Source organism: Haliotis asinina, chromosome 1 (genome assembly GCF_037392515.1).
Source record: "Haliotis asinina isolate JCU_RB_2024 chromosome 1, JCU_Hal_asi_v2, whole genome shotgun sequence".
NCBI lineage: Eukaryota > Metazoa > Mollusca > Gastropoda > Lepetellida > Haliotidae > Haliotis > Haliotis asinina.
In genome coordinates this window covers 30,011,573-30,029,084 of record NC_090280.1, presented here as the reverse complement: position 1 = coordinate 30,029,084, position 17,512 = coordinate 30,011,573, and the positions used below count along the sequence as shown (strand labels likewise).

Here is a 17,512-nt window from a genome sequence, read left to right as displayed (position 1 = left end):
GGAGTGTAAGAATATATGCAGGACCTCAGAGAGTAAGACTACATAGAGGACCTCAGAGAGTAAGAATATGTTAAGACCTCGGTGTCTAAGAATATGTAGAGGACCTCTGTGTAAGAATATGCAGAAGACCTCAGAGAGTAAGAATATGTAGAGGACCACTGAGTATAAGAATAAAGAGAGAGCCTCAAAGTGTAAAAATATGTAGAGGAACTCAGAGAGTAAGAATAGGTAGAGGACCACTAAGCGCAAGAGAGCCTCGGAGAGTGAGAATATGTAGAGGACATTGGAGCATAAGAATATGTAGAGTACCTCAGAGTATAAGAATATGGAGAGGACCTTGGAGTGTGAGAATATGCAGATGACTTTGAAATGTAAGAATGTGTCGAGTGCTTTGGAATAAGAATATGTAGAGGATCTTGTAGTGTAAGAATATGAAAACCTGACAATTGTGGCTGAAACTTCTTGAAAAACCATGGACTGAAAATAATTGATTTTTCTTTACATTTGGTAGATTTTAATTTAGAAAGGAATGTTTTGAATAAAGGATGTAATTTTGATTTTGAGAGGAAGATTTTGATGTACATTTGATTGAATTTGATATATTTGCAGCTAGAGTTTTGTCTCAAGAATTAGATTTTGGTATATAGTTGTATTCATGTGAAGCTTAATGTTTGATAGTACATTGAGTTATTTTGTGAAGTCTAATGAGTTATGTTTGAGTTTTAAGATTATAAGGAAATAATGTCATGTAGTTTATGTAGTTTATCTTGGTGTTTTAGCAAAGAAACTTGATGTAAGAAATTTTAGGTGCTTTTGAACAATTTACTTGGCTATGTTTACATGTTCAAACCTTTTTTAAGTTACATATTCAAGCATGGAAAGCTTTTAGTTATTTAATTTGAAAATTGGCCCCATGGAGTTTAATTTGTATGTAAGAATTTTCCCTTGGAATCTTTTTTGATACTCCAATTTCTAGTGCACAATAATGATATTGGTAAAACGTTTCCAAGATATGCGAAAAACAAAATTCCTGCTGAAAGCCACTATTCCCAATGCAGAGACCTCATTTCTAAGGTGTTAAGCTTGTTCATTAAAACCACGAAATAGTAGCAGTTTGAAATAGTTTCCAGTATTGTCTGTGCAAGAAGTATGTTCCTGAGATTTGATTTTGGAATACCTTGAATACTTGACCATTGTTTTTTAACCTGATTGGCTGGATGGAACCACAGTCGGCATGCATTGTTTGGAGAAAATTTCGTTTGGCTGTGTGGGGAAGTCTAGATACAGGCTTAAGTCTGTTCACCACATGGGAGGTTGAATGTACCACGATTGCTGCTGGTGTTTTAAGTCGAAATAAACAAGCAGTGTATTTCTGTCATTACCGTTGTAAAAGGAAATAAATGAATTTGATGCATAAAGGTTTTTCTGGGAAAAAATACCAGATTGTTTTTGAACATGATATTAACGACTTGCTGTGTGTTGCAGTTCGCTATGATGGGATGCAGGTTTGGATGAAGGAAGTTTGAGATAGGGCTGGTTGGTTCATGGTTTGGGATTAAAAGGGGTAGTTCGATGGTTTGATGGATGAAGAAGAGTTGTTTGGTTGATGATTTGGTGTTTAGGAAGGGCATGTTGAATTATGGTTTGGGATATATTAAAAGTTGGTTAGTTAATGGTTTGGAACTTAGGAGGGTTGGCTGGTTGATTGTTTGTGGGGTTAAGAAGGATTGCTTGTTTGATTGTTTGGGGTTTAGGAAGGGTTGGTTTGGGTAGTAATTATGGGGTTAGAAAGAGTTGGTTGGCTCATGGTTTGGGGTTTAGGAAGGGTTAGTTGGTTGATGGTGTGGGGTTTAGGTAAGGGCTGGTTGGTTAATGGTTGAGATATATAAGTTGGTTAGCTCATGTTTTGATGTTTAGGAAATGTTGCTTGGTTACTGGTTGGGGGTTGGGGGAGGGTTGTGTGATGGATTGGGATATAGGTAAGATTTTGGTGGTTGATGGCCTCATAGTTAGGAAGGATTGATTGGTTGATGTTTTTGGGATTGGAAAGTGTTGCTTGATAGTTTGGGCTTACATCACTGCTGGTTGGTTGATGGTTTGGGGTTTAAGAGGGATTAATTGATGCCTTTGGGTTTAGAAAGGGTTAGTTGGTTGATGGCTTTGGGGTAGGAAGGGGTTGGTTGATGGTTTGGTCTTTAGGATGGGTTGGTTCATTAATGGTTGGGAATTTTGGAAGGAGTGGTTAATGGCTAGGAAGGTTGGTTGGTTAATGGGTTAGTATAGATGAAAAAGTTGGTTAGGCGTTAAGGTAAGGGTTGGTTGATGGGAAAGGGCTTAGGAATTGTTGGTTGATTAATGGTTTGGGTTTAGGAAAGATTGGTTTGTTGGTGGTTTGAGTTTCAGGAAAGGTTGTTTGGTTAGTTGATGGATTGGGATTTAGGAAGGATTGGTTGGTTGAAGGTTTGTGATAGATGAAGGGTTGTTTGGTGGAAGGTATGGGATAAAGGATGGAATCAATCTTATTAATCAATCATTTGAAAATTTGTTTTGGAGGAAGGGTTGAATGTTTGAGGAAAACAGGAAGGCATCTGTGGATGAAAGTTTGGGACAGAGCAAGGCTAGTTGGTGGATGGGTGGGTAGGTGGATTGGTTGGTTGTTTGGCTGGTTGAAGTGATTGGTTTTAATTCAATTACACAAGGTGTCAGTCCTCGAGGTAACTTCAAACATGGACATAAATGTTTAGTGATGTTTTGCTGGTTAACTTCAGGTTTTACCATTTGCCCAAACCAACTGTCAGGTACTACTACTGTAAATGTTCTAGAAACCTTCAGGGGCAGTGGGGTGGCCTTGTGCTTGAAGTGTTTGCGTTTCATCTTGTCATGCTCAACATTTGGTTTTATTTCCCCATGTGGGTACAGTGTGTGAAGCCCATTTCTGGTGTCTCCTGCTGTGCTGAAACATTGCTGAAACTTTGCTTAAAGCAGCGTAAAACTCAGCTCGCTCTTTAAAGGATTGGGCATAGCATTCACTAGAGCCTTGAAGAAAGGCTAGATCAGGAGGTGTGTGTATTGTATGAGAGTTGGACAGTTTAATGGGTGTCGAGGTGTTACAAGCCTCTGGCAAGTAGCTGACACAAGGAGATGTACACGCTCTTCTGACAGTTACTGGCAGCTAATGCATGGTAGATCCTCCAGTCTGTGTACACTGAAGTCTTCATTGTCTGCTCCAATGATGGGGTCATCAGAGTGATCACTACTGATTTAATAACTCACTCCATCTCTCTTCCTTTCTCTCCCTCTCTCTCCTTCTCTCTTGAGGCAGTGGGGTAGCCAGATCGGAGCTAAAGTGTTTGCTCGTCTTGCCAAAGGTATGGTTCCCCAGATGGGTACAATGTTTAGAGCCCATGGTGTGGTATAGAGTTGATAGAATAGAACTGGTAGAATGGAGTGGGTAGGTAGATGTAGGTGCATAGATGAATGCAGATAGATGAAGTTGGTTTTGTTGGTAAGAGTGGGTTTATATGTTAGTGAGTGACATTTAGTCCTTTAGTTTTGCAATATACCAGCAATATCTCAGTTCATGGTCACCACACAGGGTTTCACACATTTCACCCTTCAAACATAGATCTTTATAGTGATGAGTGAACACTTTAACCAAATGGCTATCGCACTGCCCCTTTATTGATGAGGGCAGGTAAATAATGTTTGTTTTTTAGATGAGACTGGTTAGATTGCGGCAAGTACGTAATGCTTGTTTGAGAGATGACGGGGGGTAGATGAAGGCCGATAGATGAGGTTGGATGGTAGGTGCGAGTTGGTTGGTAGATGAAGGTTGATAGATGAATACAGGTAGATGAGGTTGGTTGGTAGATGATGTTGGTTCGGTAGATGAAGATTGTTAGATGAGGGCAGGTAGATGATAGTGGGTTGGTGGATGAAAGTTGGTTGGTAGATGAAGATTGTTAGATGAGGGCAGGTGGTGAAGAGTGGGTTTGTAGATGAGAGTAGGTTGGTAGATGAGGTGGGTTTGGTAGATGAGAGGGGGCTGGTAGATGAGAGTGTGTTGATAGATGAAGACAGCTAGAGGAAGACAGGATCAGTGGACAGTTAAAATATGTCTTCCTGTTCACTGCACTGACACTCACAAGTGTACAGTGCAGTGGAAGATATTCATCTTGAGTGGATCACGAAAAATATTTTAAACATGAGTTTTGGTCATTAAAAATAGATTAGTGATTGATGATATGAGATAAGGATCGGCTGTTTTATCTTTCAGTCGAGTCCCCATGAGTTTAAATAAGCTTAAGGGTCACCATACAGGTGCTCAGCAGTACTTGGAAGTATTCGCTAATGTGATATGGCTTAAGCTTGGTATTTCCTGAAAACGTAGGCTACTTTAGGATGATGTTCAAGGGATCGCATATGAGGAGCAAGGAGGATATATGTGAGAATCTTCATGTTAGTGTCACAAGCGGGGGTCATTGTATAGTCAGTGACTTTTGTTATCTAACACAGCTGCAGGGTTGGACATCTGGTTCAGTGGTCCGAGACTGGCGAACAAATTATGTCATGAATATGTCTGTTCTGTTATGTTTGTTTGTTGTTTATTACGTGTGTGTTTGAATAATAATCATGACTAGACAAGCTAGTGATTCATATTCAGGAGATGTTAGACCAAACTCAGTCATCCTGTACTTGTCAGTTTGAACAGATCTGTATGTAAATAATTGTTTTAGATGTTTTAGCTATTTTGTAGTTATCTCCCCTTGATCAACGTGAATTTGTGGATGAAACTCTTGATCCTCTTGACCCTCCAAATTCTGCTTCAATTTTTATTCATTCATATAAGACAGAAATATTTTCAACCTTCACTACTTAGTTCTTTCCATGCACATTCATAGCGATGTTTCCCTTAAGTTCCTTGCTGACTTAATGGTGTAGTTTTCTTATTTGAAAATGAAGTGTACAATTAATATTATGTAACTCAAATGCTGTTAAACCCAGCTCACAAGTACAACAAAAGTTATAAGATAGTGAATGGATTCTTAGTTTATGACACCAACTATCAAAGTACAAATCTGCTTTTATGTTGAGAATGGAACATTGTAATTTTCTGTATGAATTCTAACAGTACTAGGCAAGCTTTTGAACAAAACCATCTAAGGACTAAAGCTATGAATCAGTTAGTGTCTTCCAAGTATCGCAATTGTAAAGGGGTGGAGGCTGACCTATTTGCCTAATGGCTCGTGGTATGGAAGGCCTCAATAATAGGTGACTCGGCTGGGGCTCACAGGGTGAACTGACTTAAGATGCTTGTCATTAATCACTGGAGACTTGGGGGAAACTTTCGGTTGAGCTCTTCCCCCTTTTCATCTTTTGTGAGAGGATTTCAGATCCCTTGTTGCTTCACGACTGAGTAACACAGAACTACTAAGACCAGCAGTTAGGTAGACAGTATCAGAACATGAGGCTGACATTAGTGGCTAGGGAAATACTAGCAGAGGATTGTTACCCACAAGGATGGGTTTATTCAGCTTTAGACAGTTTAATGTGTAGGTTTTGAAATTAAGGAAGTTTACTGCAAATGAGGAGGGAAAATAGATGTGTTTGGACATTAAAGGACATATGCAGGTTGAGAAATGGTTGCCGCTTCTGGGATAAAGTTACCATTAAAGAGATCCTCACAGTGTTTCCCTAAACATGTCTCGTCAGAGTTTTCAAAAGGCCGCACAAATGCCTTTTGACTTTCTGTGAAAAAAAAAGGAAATATTCCTCCGCGGATGGAAGGTTTTGTACAATGCCGGTGTTTTCGTTGTAAAGTAGGCGTTTCTGACATTGTGAAGGTAGCTATTCTCTCAGTAGAAAATACCAAATGAAAAGATACCCCAAACTCTTCATTTGGAGGAAGTTAATAATCCAGTCCTGAATTACTTGAATTCCTGGTGCATTAATCGTCTTATTGCATGCATGATGATGAAAAGTTTACGAGCGATTTGAAAATATGATTGAAAACAGTATCCATAAGAAGTCAGTGAGCTGAAAGTATTTAACAGCACTAACAGGTGCGTACTGAGTTGGACTGCTTATCATATTTTTCCGAGCCTTCGATAACTTCTTTTAAGGCGTTAGGAAAACAGCATGCTACGCGAGACATTAATATCTTTCATGGCTTAGTATTTTGACAGGGGATAATGATTTTCACCTTTCTCAGTGTATAACTGGTTAAAAGTTTGATAATATTTCATATTTGATATGTTTGAAGTCTCAGTAAGTGTTCTACAACAGCTGTTTGTGATGAAAACTGCATTTGATTGCCAAAGTCGTTGCGTATATTGCCCGTTAATTAATTGCCCCTTGCTTCCTGGATATTAAACCTGAATATGAGAAATGAGAAATTATCAGATATTCTGATGTAAAGGGTGTTTTCAAGCCATAACGAGTTATCCATACATTCGCATGCCGTGAGGGTGTCGGTTCGACTCTATTCAAAACACATCTAGGTGTCATTAAAAGTGGTATTATTGGTAACTTCTTATCACAGCTTGGTGCAGTGGAATTAAAAAAAAAATAATCAAAATCAGTAAAACATTTCACTGTGCGTTAGCAAGTTTCTGAGTTTGGTTTCATGGTCCTTTATGAACAGTGTCGGGGTTACAGCTTGACAACTTAATATAGAAGAAGAATTGGAAGTGATACAGGTCTCAGTAATTTATGGCAAGTGTGTGAGTTTGATTTTATTTCACTTTTAGCAATGCTCCAGCAATTCCACGGTGTGGGACACCAGAGCCTAGAGGATATGCCATACATTAACTTTAACTTACAACATAGCACAAAGAGAGCCTCTAAAATATAGGTCCAGAAGTAATGTTCACTCATTGTTCCCATATGGGGAATCAAACCCGGGTCTTAGGTGTGACAAACAAACACTTTAACTGCCAGGCAACCCCATCATCCCAATTTACAGTGAAACAAAGGCATGCATGGTGCTGAGAAACTCAGAAACTCAAGTAGCGTAAATTTGGATTTGGGTTGACAATCCCAGATTTCTAAATGCCTCAGTGATGCTTTGTATACTAATGCTTAGTATAATATATAATCTATAAAATATATAATTTTCATAGTAAAAAATAATCCTTCTTAAGTTTTAAAAGAAGCCCATTGGAAATGTGAAATTGAGAATCTGAGGAAATTAAGAACTTTTGTATTCCAGGATTATAAGTATAAACAGGAGGAAAAATAATGTAGCTCAGGGACTGTGGGATGCAGTTCTTTCTGTACAGTGAATTGTAGGCACCTTCCATAATTGGAAAAACACATGTCCCCTTCACTAGTGAATGGATGTTGATAAAGTTTGTGTAAAGAACAGTGTTGGTTCAACATTGTCATTTGAATGATTTGAATGATCAAAACATAGAGTAATATAATAAAAATAAGAAACCTTTTATAATTTCTGATACTATCATTTATCATCGTTTCAGTTGGTAAAATAAATGTAGGTCAGTTTTGCTTTATCAAAGTTTTGTGGTTCTTTCTCACTCTCAATCTCTCACTCTATCACTCTCTGTTTCTCATTCTCTCACTCTCACTCAGCTCAGCTCACTGTAAAAGACATTAAAGTCCTAAAGAGGTGCCACAGATCAAATACATTCGGCCACAATGGGGCTTGCGGTTTATCGACTCTATTGAGCTGTCAATGTTTCATGGTCCTGCGACAGCGTAGATGTTTACCTTGCGTTGTAAGCTAGTGTTAGTTAAATCCTGCACCAAGTACTTCTTTGTTGGGAATGGCTGGAGAATTGCCGCCAGAATATACTAGCCTCTTTATGGTGTTGTCGTGTTATTGCCATTGATGGCAGAACTTGACAGTCAGGAGAACACGGGCAGATTCATGAATACATGATTCAGGGTAATACACACGCACTTTACGATTCAGGATGTAGACAGGTGCTTGGTTCAACCAAATGTATGTGTGGCTGTCAATGTTGAGACACAGCTAGGCTGAAAAAAGACAGCAATGTTTATGTCTTCAGTCTCAATGATGCATTGTTGAACAGCATTTTTATACACCAATATGTCATCTGTAAATAATGTCTTGAACAGTGTTTCTGTACTCCTATGAATCATCTCCCTGTCACTAACTAGGCATTATTTTATTTTGATAAAGTTATTGCTTTATTCTACTTGGGACCATGGGGACCATTGTTAAAACCAACAAATATGCTATGATTAAAAGTTTGGTAGAACTAAATTAACCCCTTTGGTCATTTTGGGTGAGGCGTCTGACTTTTGACCAGAAGGTCTGTGGTTCGTATCCCAGCACTAGAAAGAGAAGCACATTTTATGGATGATTGACAACTTCCTTATTGCAAGAGATGCAACATTTTGGTGTAGATACCAACACCATTATCTTGCAAAAGACAATCATCACATGCTTGATAATGATGTTTGTTTCTGTTAAAATAATATCTTAACCATAGATCTTCATTAAGTAATTAGTCTTCAGAAATCCATGCTTGTTGTAAGCGGCAACTTTGAGGATTGGGTTGTCAGACGTGCTGAGTTAGTTGTTGAAACATCATATCCCAGTTGCATAGATTGAGGCTGTTCTCAATTGTCTGGTCCAGCCAGACTTGATTATTTGCAGACCAATGCCCTATATTGAGAGTGGCATAAAACTGAACTTACTCACTCACTCATCATACATGCTACAGGTTTTGATGCAGGTGTTTTATTTCAAAACAGTGGCAGATTCTACAGCATAAAGAATTGAAAAATAAGTGTGGTCTCCCTGAAGTACATATAACGTCACTTTTGAAATGAAGGGCTCTTCACCTGTCTTCTAGTCCAGAGGAGTTCATTATGCGGGCTGATCTCTCCCTAACTGTTATAGGAGACTTCAGTAGATTAATGGCCAGTCCAAGCTTTGTTCCCAGTTCCCATTAAGATTTACGAGAGCCCCAGTCGCTCAGGTAGATATGATGGATGTTTTGTCATGGTAAGGCAACATGTCCGCCAACTCTGCCATAATGCTCATTCTGTTAATGTCCATCAGTTTGTTATTATGTGTAACCTGTGTATCCAACAGTAATAGCAGCGATGGCTCTGGAAATTTGAATATGTTATCCCTGACTCACCTTTGAGAAGAGTAACAATAAGAAAGGAATGTTGATGTTATGTCCGGTGGTATTTTGTCAATGTTTCCTTTGTAAGGTTGGTGATGTGCTGTGCTGGAGAACTAGTCAGGGTTGTGTCAGACTTGTCAGTGATTCTAGTGTAAGTTCAGTGATACTGTGTTGGAGAGATTAGTGAACGAGTTTAGCTTTACGTTGCTTTTAGCAATATTCCAGCAATATCATAGCAAGGGACACCAGAAATGGGCTTCACACATTTTACCCATGTCAGTAATCAAACCTTGGTCCTCAGTGAGATGAGCGAACGCTTTAACCACTGGACTAAGCCACTCCCAGTTGGAAAGATTACCCCAGCCTTACCATAATATTCAGGGATGTATTTAGGATTTTAAACTAAGTGCCAGTTTGTTAAGGCTGATGTTGGCTCACAAGTGATATGTTAGTCGTAAATTCCTATTTTCATAAGTGTGGATGACAAACATGTATGCAATGAACTGTTAACCATCAGAGGCTGCTGGTCAGTGATATGTAGATATTCAAAGCCACAGATTAAAAATAACATTGTCAATGAATTTGAAATTCTTCTATTGCAGGTTAGGATGTTTGTGGTGGTGGTTGTCACTATGTGCATATTTTGTAGCTTTAAATGTCTTGTTATGTAGCTTCAGTGGTGTAGTAAAATTTGCTTCAGTTTTAGAACCATGTAGTGGTAATGTTATGTTGCTTCAGTGAAGATTGTTTTTAGGATTGCATGAAAGCAGTAGGCAGGAGATCATAAGACTCAGTAAGGGGTAGGCAGAGGTGAGGGTAGGTCGGTACAAGGAAGATCCAAGGAATTAATTACAGAGTGGGAGTGGGATGGCTGAAAACATTTGAGGGTCAGCAAGTCCGCAGTGGATGAAAGTAATCTGTGATCCTGGCAATCAGTGATCACAGCTAAACGAACATTAACTTGTTCGTCAAACTCGTGCAGACCCATACCAGATAAGAACTGGGAGTTTCTCACTGAGGTGATCAAGTTTGAATGCTCTTCACTTTGTCATACTCTTACAAAATGAAGCTGTATTAAGTGTTGGATCAGTTCCCCATGCATACACCAAGCCCTATCTTTCTTCTTCCCCACTCCCACCTACACCCCTATTTCACCTCCAAGACCCACACCCAAACCCTTCTTTTCTCCCCTACCCCTCCCTGCCTATACCTAGCCCCCTCTTCCACACCCAACCCCCTCTTTCACCCCCATGCCTGTAACTAAACCCAGCCCCATCTTTGAGTCCCCATGCCTATACCCAGACCCATCTTCCACCCCCAAGCCAACACCCAGCCCCTTCTTCCAATCCCCATGCCTACACCCAGCCACCCTGTCTTCCACCCACAAGCCCCATATCTACACTCAACCATTCCATCCCCCAGTCCCCTTCTCTTCAAGACTCTACAGATCTGTCAACAAAATGATTAATATATATATCCTCACAAAAATGAGAGGTTAAATCACTATAATTTTGAAAAATGGGCATTCTGCTGAAACTGAAGTGGGATAAGAGATCCTGAATTGCCATTTTTCAAAGACTTGTGGCATCAAAGGGCCAACGGGTTTCAGAACCCTTGGACTGCTGGGCTTCTTCGTCCAGTAGACACACTCCCCACGTTCCCTGCAATTAGCTGACTGTTCATGAGTCAAAGGTAATGTGATTAAACATAAACTGCTTTGTTCAACGGAAATGGCATTCTTAGCGTTGCGATGGAAGAAGGGAGACATTTGCAGCGTATGTTTATGAATTTGCCAACGATGCCTTTTGGTGGAGAAGATATGATTAAACATCTCACAGGAGCCCTAATGACTTTGTGACTTGCCTAAATTGATAATCGACAAGTCTTAGACTGATATGAAGGTTAAATCTATTTTAGATATAGTTCACCCACAGAACTTGTCTCTCTCCTGCTGATGCACGAGTTGTGAGTAGATGGACTAAGCGCCGTGCCATTACCACAAACAGTAAATGTCTGACTTTAATGTGAAATAGATTCGATGGCTTACGACCAGCCTGCTAATGATGATGGCACGATGATTTGATAGGACTGAAGATTCTAAAGAGGTGTTTGAAACCTCTTAAACTTACAGGAACTGTACATACCCTCAGCTTTTTTAACATGAAAACTCATGAAGCCCCACGAGGTAATTTTATAAAATGGCGAGCACAGCGTAGGAGCCAAAATGGGAAGATTGGCTTATTTTCTTGATTGCTGGGTCTTTCTGAATGTTGAAATCTGTTCGTTTTCTGTTAACCTGAAATGTGAATTGTATTACCCCGTTTGAGCAAAAGAGAATCTAATTGTCATGAAGTTGTGTGAGCTGTAGAAAACAAGCATGGCGCATGGAGATTATGCCGTCCTTTATTACTTCTAAACAGTTTGATGGAATTTCTTGCAAATTATTATGAAGCCTAGTTTTATTTCTGTGTTATGATACAAAGTTGAAGTAATTTTTATGAAGTGAAAGTTTGTTAAAACAGCATGATGATAATTAAGCCCTACAAGATCTGATTCAATTTGTTGGAGAAGTTGTCCGAGCTTAACCTAATTATCATGACGAGAAACGGAGACTTGCACAGCAGAAAAAGCATTAGTCACAACTTGAACCTGATTTAATCAAGTAGACATTGAAGGAATTAGAAAATTGGAGGAGGGGAGAGACTGGGATTTTATCATTTTTCAGAAAAAATTAAAATGACTCAGGATTAGCGCATCTATTGGAAAGAAAATAGTCTTCTCAAACAAATAGCTTGTTTCAAGCTTTATATTTTTTATTTTTTGAGGACCTTAGTGGTTAAAACATTCACTTATCATGCCAAAAACCGGGGTTTGATTCCCCACATGGATACAATGTGTAAAGCCCATTTCTGGTATCACCCGCCGTGATGTTGCTGGAATATTTCTTAAAACACTGTAGAACAAAACTCACATGCCTTTTTGAAGTTTTCACTCATAGTTTAATTAAAATATATCTGCTTTTCCAAATGAAACTAAAAACGTAGATGTCTTCTTGCATAATTCTTGTCCCTTTCAGAGTATCAGATGGTCTGTCTTCAAGGAAATACTGGCAATTTCTAAGTTTTGCTTGAGATTGTCTTTTGATATATTTTTAATGTTGATGGAGTTGTTTGCTGCCTATCCAGTCAGTCACAGGTTTGTCAGGTCCAGACTAGAGTGTATAGAAGCTGTACCGATACATTAAGACTAGTGGTGCTTTCAGTCTCTGGCTTCGTCAGTGGTTTGTACCAGCTTGAACTTGTACGTGCTGCAGTAACACAAAGTTCTATTCTGCTTGAAGCATAAATCTGGAATGGTCATCAGTATCATGTTTTGTCTGGACATGGAGTCTGGAAAGGTTATCGCATTGTACCACGTAAGACTAAACTCGCTGTTCCACAACATAGTGGACAGAACAGAAGTGCTGCAGACATTGCAATACCATGACCTCCGATATCTCCATCCATCTAATGGCTCAAAGATCTTCAGTTCCGCCACGTAGACGGAAGTCATGAAAACCCAGAAAACTTATGTAAGAGTCACTATTAAAAAATGGCTCATACATGCAACTGCTTGCAAACTGCGGGACGCCGTTGCACAGGAGTGTGCATGATAGCACTAATGATTGTCACAGGGACTACATCTGTGATATTCATACGCCAGGTGGTGAGAAGGCAGAACAACATTTTACGCTGCTGATGATTAAAAAACATGAACAAAACTAAATCTGAGTATGGCCTCTTTGTATTTTCAATGGTTTACAGTTTTAAGCTGTAGAAAAGCATGAGATACGCTTTTGAAAGGAGCATGTGTTTGGAGGCAGCCATGTTGAATGATGCCATATGGGAACAGATGTGAAAGGCATTGCAACACAAGGAAAATATTTGAATATTTGAAAAAATAAATGGAAAAAAATCAAAGATGTGTAATCTCCCTTGAATTGACTTAACGTTGTGGTTTGGTTGTAGCATTCAGTGGAAATGGAAGTTGGCGAAGCGGCATGATTCCCTGGTAGTACATTAGCACATTGAAACTTGTGGATAGAGTTACGATAATGCATAATTGATGCTGTCCCATAAGGGAGCTGAGGGTGGATAAATATTTTGAAAATAATTCTAATGATGACTTTGAGAGAAGGAGTGGAAAATGACAGGAAGTTGCTCTTGGAAGGGACAGAATGAAGGGGGAGAAAGAGTGATGGAGGGAGAAATATGACAACTATTAGTTTTTTTTATTGAAACATGGAAATTTAGGTTAAATGTCCTGGAAGGGTGAAAGCCATTTTAAGAAAATGTTGAAAGATGAATTAATGTTCAGGGTCATTTTCAATCATGGACATAACTTGGGGCAGGGTTGTAAAAGTGTAGAGGAAGTGTGTTTTTTACAGGATGCAGATCATGATAAAATGGCTTGTGTCTTATTTGGAGGAAGTGTATAGAGTATGGAGAGCGATATGGTTGAACTGTTAAGGGAAGGAGTGGGTGGGATAAACAGGATGGAATACGTTGTTAGAAGTATCTTATTATTTAACATTTTAGAAATGGACACGAAAAAAGGGGGGGCAGGGGAAGAAAGTTGTCAAAATATTCGTTGAAGCTGTCATTAGGGATATTTCAGTCCTTGGTGACAGCATCTGTTTTTACCAAGTGGTGTTGTAGCCTTTTCTTTATCCTTCCACATTAGTGGCAGTGGGGTAGCCTTGTGGTTGAAACATTTGCTCGTCATGCCAAAGACTTGGTTTAAATCTGTGCAGGGCACAATGTGTGAACCTATTTCTTGTGTCCCCCTTTGTGATGTTGCTGCAATATTGCTGAAAGCAGCGGAAGACTAAACTCCCTGTTCCACAGCATAGTGGACAGAGCAGAAGTGGTAGCAGGATTGTACTGACTGTATGTAACGGAAAACTTTAATGGCAGCCAATATCCTTAATCATGCCCTAAGACAGATTCCATAACCAATTATGTGTGAAAAGACTGAATCAAAATGGTTTCCTTAGGAGAGACGAATCATCTTTTTCGGAAACTCAGAATCATTCATGGTAGAAAATGATTTTATCTCTACTACCAGAATTAGATTCATATAATTGTCAATTCAGAATTACATTTGTATAACTGGTAATCCAGAATTAGATTTGGAAAATTAATAATCCAGAATTAGATTTGTATAATTGTTAATCCAGGAATACATTTGTCAATCCAGATTAAGATTTGTTTAATTGTCAATCCAGATATAGCCTCGAAAAATTGTTAACCAAAATAAGATTCAGAATTAGATTCATATAATTCTTAATCCAAAATTAGATTTGTTGAAATGTCGATCCAGACTAAGTATTTTGATATTTAGAATGTTGATGGGGTTCCCATACATTCAGTCATAGGTTTGTCTGGTCCAGACAAGAGCATTTACAAGCTGTACAGATACATAAGGAATAGTGATGGTTTCAGTATCTGGTTTCGTCAGTGGATTGTACCAGCTGGAACTTGTACTTGCTGCAGAAACACAAAGTTTCATTCTTCTTGAAGTGGAAATCTGGTTTGTCATCTTGGTTTTCTTCCCCGTAATTTATAAACGCACGGATGGTAGTTGTTTTCTGTCCTGCTAATGTTTTCATGGTAATTTTGTCAAGATAGACATATTATCCTGGTACAGGTGATTAACACTGACAAGTTAAAAATCATCCACAGTTAGGAGACCTGTTTCAACACCCATCACTAATCACAAACATCCAGTCATAGAAAAAAATGTGAAAAAAAAAACTAACAGAAAAAAATCCCATTTCAATAAATCATAACTCCCATTCAAAATTATGAGTAGCAATTAGGAAATAATACAAAAGAGTTATTACATCTTTAAAAAATATCAGTCTGTGATCTTGTGATTTCATTGGTTATTCATGAATAATCACTGTGTGAGGAAATCAGTGGGGATAATGTAAGGGATAGCAGAACCAAAAATAATTCCGCAGAAAAAATGTGTGATGAAGATGTTATCAAGATTAATGACACACTGTTTGACAAATGCATATCGTAAGTGTTGCTATGCTTCAGTGGGTAGAATACCCATAGCCTCCGGAGACATTTTATTATCATTTTAAACCCGATCTTTGACTTTATCACAGGCTAATGTGTTTTTTATTCTGAACCAAGTATTTGACTAAATAGTTTGTGTAAAAGCCGAGTGGCTTGGATGTCTGTAGTTTTATTACCTCTGTCAGAGGAGACGGAGATATTGCCGTATATATGTCGCTGGCTTAAGGATGTAAACAAACAGGGTTTTGGCAGATACGTTTTGTTTTTGTTGCCCTGAGCTTGTGAAAAATATCGTTAAATTATTTTATGGAAATAAGGTTGGTATGTTCAGATTTAAGTAGGTGTTATTTATATATTTGATGTTGCTTGTCATTGGATGGCACATACTGGTTACTTTGGGGGTTAAGCTTCCTGTTGTGTTCACATTAACCGTTAGGAGTTCCTTGTACTTATTCCTTGTGAGCTCAAGTCTTCAACATTAAGTATGAAGTGTTATGCCACCCTTTCCATCTGAAAGCAGAGTCTGACTATAAAAAAGGGTTTTATTGCAATTTGTTTTAAAATTGCTCAAGTAATGATTATATTTATGCATGTTTACGAGAGATTTATTCGAATTTGGGCTCAACAATGTCTCATGTTTCATACATTTTGAATTTTATGTAAGGCAGTTTGTTGAGTAATTTTATGATCCGAGTCAGGCATGTTTTGTCGTAAAAAAATTAATGTGAAAGTTTATTCACATTTTCGTAAGGAGCTATTATAAGTTGATCCGCTCATATGCTCACAATATGTGAGAGTTTCAGTTTTTACATGCTGACTATTAGCACAACTAGAGAAGAAAGACTTCAGGATTGGATCAAATAGTCAACGAAGGTATTTCCTGTTGCCAACATCGCTGTGTTGAAGGGGAAGAATCATTATTTTGTCAACAGCATTGTTGTGGCAAAATCTTAAGAGCATTAACTGTGAGTGTTGTAGGGGAGAAATCATTGTTTTGCCAACCCTGTTGTGGTAACACAAACCTAAATCCAGGGGCCATGAGTGTTATAGGGAAGAAAGGATTGTTTTGTCAACCCTGTTGTGGTAATACAGACCTAAATGCAGGAGTCATGAGTGTTATCGGGGAGAAATCATTGCTTTTTCAACCCTGTTTATAGGGGAGAAATCATTGCTTTTTCAACCCTGTTGTGGTAACACGAACCTAAACCCAGGTTCCATGAATGTTGTAGGGGAGAAATAATTATTTTGTCAACTGTGTAACAACAAAAACCAAACTGAATGAGTCCTGAGCATCAAAGGGGAGAAATAATTATTTTGTCAACCCTCTTGTGGTAACAAAAGCCATGAACCAACTGGTGACATTGGGACCACTCAGGTGGTCAGGCTCGCTGATTTGGTGGACACATGTCATCATATCCAGAATTGTTCAGATCAATGCTCACGATGCATATCACAGGATTGTCGGGTCCAGACTCGATTATTTACAGATCACCACCATATAGCTGGAATACTGATGACCGCAGAATTAAACAACAAACCAACCAACATTATGTAAACATACAACACACTACACAATTTTGACATTCAACCAGACCCTCATATACCCACAAGAACCCGTAACATATATTGATGGGTGTGCCCTGGACCACTGCCTTTTAAAGTCAAATGAAAACCCTGTATACAGTGGGGTGAGTTTTGTTTTACCCCGCTTTTAGTAATGTTCCAGCAATATCCCCGCCGAGGACACCAGTAATGGGCTTCGCACATTGTACCTATGTAGAGAATCGAATCTGGGTCTTCAGTGTAACAAGCGAATGCTTTAACCACCAGGCTATCCGATTACCCTGTATACAGTAGGACTGGCACCATGAGATACTTAACAACTTTACTTTGTTGTAGATGACGTTTGGTGAAATTTCACATGTGACAAGAACTTAAGGTAAGCCATGCTGTTTCAACACTGATTTGTTCTACTTGTGTGCTGTGATGCATAGAACACGTTAGTCGTGGTGGACGATTAATTGAAATAATCAAAGATTGGTTACAGTGACCAAACAACCAAGCAAGCAATCACATTTTCTCATAAGCGAACACAATTTTAGAACTACTGTTTGAGTGTTTGAAACACTTGAGGTTGGAACTTATCTTCAAAGTTTTCAGGGTCTGAAAATTTTATAATTCTTAGAAAACCCACTTCACTAACTGAAAAGTCATGACTGAATACTTCTAGAAGACTCCAGGACGTTTATGTTCAAGACATATATGTCATCACTTTAAATGATTTGTTTTTAATGATTGCTCATTAGAAGTGAAGACAATTAT

The 17,512-nt window shown here is 38.7% G+C and overlaps 1 protein-coding gene across 2 annotated transcripts in view; it reads left to right on the top strand.

Moving 5' to 3' along the window:
- The window catches only part of LOC137290267 (interference hedgehog-like), a 262,516-nt gene that overhangs the window by 53,797 nt on the left and 191,207 nt on the right, over nt 1–17,512 (top strand). The window contains exon 3 of one of the 2 annotated variants that reach the window (XM_067821075.1): nt 17,090–17,129. The exons of the other annotated variant lie outside the window; for it this stretch is intronic. The gene's annotated coding sequence lies outside the window, so the exon portion shown is untranslated. The remainder of the gene's footprint in view (nt 1–17,089; nt 17,130–17,512) is intronic. 2 annotated transcript variants of the gene reach the window in all.